Raw genomic sequence first — 5,120 nt, 5'->3', positions numbered from 1 at the left:
TGTCTTTTTTATATTTGCTTTTGGATCTTTGGCCAAACCTTTGCAAAGGAAGCAACAAAACCTTGCAGTGGTGTATGTATGAACTACTGGGTGTCAGCTAGTCAAAGACCAGAGCTCTGGTTAATCCAGCCTCTTTCCAATAGCAGCCAGAGCTGGGTAAGAGTGCCCCTCTTATCCAGTGGAATGCTTCTTCCTGGATCCTAGCTAAATAAGACCTTGGAAACAGAAGGACAAAGCCTTTCTCTATATATAGGTATTTTTATTCAAAGTGTCTTTCCTTCCCTTGAGCTATATCTGTCAAGAAGAGCAGATATATCCTGTGAGAAGTATGTGTGAGTGTGAGAGAGAAATAAAGTGGGGTGGGAATTGCACCACCAGTTCTCTTGCTGTGTAATCTTGCCATGCTGTGGGGTTGCAAGAAAAAGGATGACTGAGAAATGCTAGTAAACCAAGAGGAATAAAACTGGTTTAGCTCCTGAGAAAACAGAAGCATCAGTAATAATATAATGAAATGAAATAAAACCACAGAACAAAGCCCCAAGAAAGAGAGTCTCTATCCTGACAATTCTGAGGGCAGTGTCTAATCTAATCAACAATAGAGATTGACAGATGCTTGCAATTTATTCAGCACTGGGTCAGCATGAGGCTGGTCATGCAAATACTAGAAAGGGAGAGTGCTGATTTTATAGGGCTCTAGATTAATGTTGTACTTAATAACTTAAAAGCCTCTCAAAGAATTCTTTTCCTCTTCCAAAATGTGTGCCAGCCAAAGAAGCACTGAATACTGCATATTCACATGCTTTTTCCTGCTTCTTCCTTTCTTTTTTGCCAGTCACAGGACAGCTGTATTCAGAGCCCCACGGAGGTTTGCAAGGCAGGAACCTCCTACCCCATCATGGCACTGGAGTAATTGCCATCTGACTTACTGTTCACATTATGTTTCTCCCTTCTTTCTCTTACATAGGCTCACCCTTTATCTGATTTTTATAAGCCTTTCCTCCATACCCCTGACTTCTTTGTTAGCTCTCCTAGCCCCCTTCCCACCCAGCAGCTGTGTGGTGATAGGTGAGGGGTTTCTCAGCCTGCACCTGTGTCTGCTTAAGCTGCACACAGCTCCCAGTGCACCACAGAGCAGGCCAGGAGTGTGTGCCTCCCATTAGAGCTATTTTTTACTGCTTGTGCAGAGAGAGTTCATGTAACTGGTAACTGCAGTTCTCATTTCTGCAGACACTGGTATTTTCACTGGTACCTTCCAGGTCAGGAAATCTGCTGCTCCTTTAAAAATGTTTTTGCTCTTGTCTGAGGTGTGCCAGCCTGAATGCAAGCCTGTCAGCTCTTATGGGGTTAACAGCTGATGCCAGCCTCTATGGGCACCAGACAAAGAAAAATCTGCTTTTGGGTTTAACGTGTCAGCTCTGCTTTTGGTGGAACTGTAGAGATTCAGATGCCCCCCCAGTGTAGCTTCTGTTGGGGTAGAGTGATACAGAGATGTTGGGCAGAAAAAGGAGGGTTGTGCAGTTCAGCTTCCTGACTCCCTTGCATTGATTTTTATAATGAACTGCAAGAAAGCTCTTGCTAGTCTGACCTCCACTTAACTAAAGGTTGGTCATGTCCCCAGATGGCAATTCATGTTAGGCTTTGCTTCACTGCTTATGCAAAGAGGCCTATTTATCTTGAAGGTTGCAGATGTTTCCTAAACTTTCTGGAGAAACCAGCATGGTAAAGAATTTTATTTTAAATCATCCCTGGTGTGCAGAGGAGACAAAACGAAGGCTAAGTTATTGCCTTCTTAGGATAGCATTGTCCCTGCTAGGAACTGAACAAGGAATGTAATTGAGTGAGGAAGATCTACTTTCTTGTAGCTGTGTCATAGGAGTGAAGCTTTCAAACACTAGAAAAGCTTCCCAAGAGTAATTGTCCTGATTTGTGTTCCTTGCTGGAGCTGATCAAGCCAACTGCCTTGCAACAGCCCCTTCCCCAGTTACAGGAATCAAAAATGGGAGTGATTCCATGTAATTTGTTAGGAATTTTCCACTAGCCTGCACCTGTAGGCTGTACTCAGTCCGGGCCAGTGATCAAGCATGCTACAGGAGTCCATGACTGATACAGGACAAGAATGTGGCCCAGTGTGCTGGAGAAAGCCAATGATTAGTTTGTGTTTGCTCAAAACTGCTGTCAAAAAAACACCCTGACTCATCAGTTAAGGAAATGTGTTGAGCATGGAAGGAAAGGAGGGGAGTAAGGCACTCTCAGGCATTCCTAATGCACTGCTGGGAGTGACACTGAGGTCACATTGTTTGCTGAAGTCTGTAGGTTTCCATTCCTTGCTGTATGTGTTAGTCACTTCAGATAGCCCAACTATGGTGATGTAGTGCAACAGTCATCAGCCCAGCTGTGGATCCTTGTGCAGCAAACTCTTTTTTTTGTATGGGAATGTTCATGGAATGGAGCTTTCTTAGGAAGTTTTAATCTATTTTGATTTGAAGATTGAAATATCAGTTTTCTCCCATTTCTGCCTTCCCCCCTTGTCTGGCATGCACTGTTGCTGGTTCTTGTTTGGCCTGGTTTCCTAAGGAAGACTTGTATTCATAGAGTGTGCACCCTTCCCATTCTTTTTTGGCCATTTTCCCTTTTCTCACAAGAACTAGCTTCTGAGCCCTTGGGCCAAATCAGCTGCATTTGACAGGGATTTGAATTCTCTACACTGTTGCATTCCTGCAAATTTTGTGAGGAAAAAAGATGACTGGGATAGGGAGTGTACCCTAGCCATGTCACAAGATTGCAGTCAAAGCCACAGCACTGTTGATGCCAGCCCGGGCAAAAGCCTGAGTCAGCACCTGCATTGATGCAGATAAGCCATCTCAGGAGTCCAGTCAACAGAGGACAGGGGTTTGTCAGTGCTGCTCAGACCCACTCACTAAGGACACATCTAAAGTCCAGAGACACCTTCTGCCTGTAATGTGGGGATATGGGCAACCTGTGGGAAAAAATGTCTTAGTCTAGGAAGAAAGCCAAGAGGGGGAGGTTGCTTCTATAATATAGGGAACTGTTGCTTTTTATGCTTCATATTCCTGTTCTACACCAGCAAGCTGCTTCACAAATTTGACAGGATGGTTTTGAAAAGCACACAGAAAAGCTGTCATTTCATTCCTTAGGCTCTTACTGTAGGACAAGTTCCTACAGAGAGCTGCAAACTCACGAAAGGTGAGAGGCCAAGTGTGTGATCTGTGTGCCTGTGCAACCTGTTGCCCTCCAAAAAGAGGCAGGCAGCACAGGTGGTGGGAGCAGCCAGGCCATCGCTAATGCATTGTCATGACTCATTATGGCTGGCAAAGCCTTTTACTTTTCCCCTTGTCCTGGTGGCAACTGATGAGGCAGTTGTTAACAACTTGAGCAGAGCAGACAGTTTACTGATGTAGCTTCCCATTACCTCCAAAATATCTATGAATGCTGTTATCTCTACATTTTAATTACCATGGGCTACATATAGAAGCGCCATTGCAAATTAGTAATATCCTTCTGTTTTCAGCAGTTTAAGGACTTGCTGGTAGTGGCTGTGGCATGCACCACAGAGTTTAGGGCTGCATCTTTCCTTTTACATTGTTACATGGAAAGGATGGTCTTGGCAATTTCTGTCCTACTTGCTGCAAAAGTAAGTGTTGGTTATTGGGCAGGGTGGATGTTTGCTGACCTAAAGTCCCTCGGGCAGCTGTTGTGCCAGCTCCCCCACTAGCTGTGCAGTTACATGAACCTGGGGCTGCTGGCAATACAACTTGGGAAAACACTCTCACCTGCATAGTTTGCTCATGAACATTTGAACTGCTTAACTCACAGGTCAGCATGTTGCCTTCTGTCTGTGACATGTTCCCCACCAACAGCAGGAGATGTCTGTACAGCCTCGCCCCTCAGCAGGGCCAGGTATCACCTGCCCAAGGTGTCTCTTCATGCTACAGAAGGGGCTCCCTGACACTGACCTCTGGCTATAGATACATCCTGATCAGCACAGGGAAGCCTGTAGCTCACTGACTTCCTTTTTGTGCTCAGATCCTCTTGTGGCTTTGGGGCAAAAGAAATGGGGTAGAGCAGTACCTTCAGGAAAGCATAAAGGAAAATATCCATCACTTGTGGGTTATGGTACCAGGAAGTGAAACTGTTTTAATGACCATGGCAGCTCTTGTTGCTTCTTTCCACTTGTCCAAAGCAAGAACTGCTAGAAAATATTCCAGACATCCTTCTCTGGAGCCTGAGAGTATGAACCCATCTTGGCACCTCTTTGTAGTTCAGCTCAGGAGTGGTTTATAGCAGTGACTTTTCAACTAAACAAAAGGCCGGTTTGGCATCTCTTAGAATTCAATGCCAGGGTTTTGGTGGTAGCAGACGGAGAAGAGGAACTACCACATACAGGAAAAAAAAGATGAAGAAAATGTTCTTCACATATGGAGGGTGGGGAAGGAGACACAGTAAAGGTTTCCATGGCAACATTCCTTGAAGATAAGTATTTTTAAATCTGTGAATTTTAGCATCAAAAACACAGTTGTGTTTCCCACAAAAAGATTTGGGGGAGGGTTGGAGTGGAAAGAATTTATCCCCCTACTTTTCAGGTCATTCCAGTTTCTTTTACAGAGGATCCTGCTCTCAAGATAAATGAAGTATGTGCGATTTCTATGATCTTAATGCTCGTGTAAAGAAAGCCTTGCTTCCAGGAGGAAGGAAGCATCAGTCATAGTTCTATATCTGCTCCAACATCTTTGGTGCAAGCACTTGATCATCTCTTTAATGGGAAAAGTAGTTCAAATAAATCAGTGCTAGACCAGTTAAAAGTCACAAGGACAAATCTTGCAGGATTTTACGTTAAAACTAGTGTAACTTGGCACGAAATCTTAATTTTAATTGATGTACAGTTAAGTGATAGCAGTAGTGATGAGGCTGCTGAGGCCTTTTGCCTTGGCCAAAGAGGAGAGGATGCAGAACTGAAAGGGCAGAGAAACCAGCTAAAAGATGTCCCTGGTGAGTGTCTTGGTTACTTCAATGGCAGTGAAACATCCCTGTATGTGGACAAGTGATGCTCCACTGACACTATTATGCAGGAAATATTTGCTCTTGATATGGGGTGTCAGTGC

The sequence above is a fragment of the Aphelocoma coerulescens genome, chromosome 7, assembly GCF_041296385.1.
Source record: "Aphelocoma coerulescens isolate FSJ_1873_10779 chromosome 7, UR_Acoe_1.0, whole genome shotgun sequence".
Classification (NCBI taxonomy): Eukaryota; Metazoa; Chordata; class Aves; order Passeriformes; family Corvidae; genus Aphelocoma; species Aphelocoma coerulescens.
The sequence above is the reverse complement of the archived record's forward strand: the minus strand, read 5'-3'. Positions refer to the sequence as shown.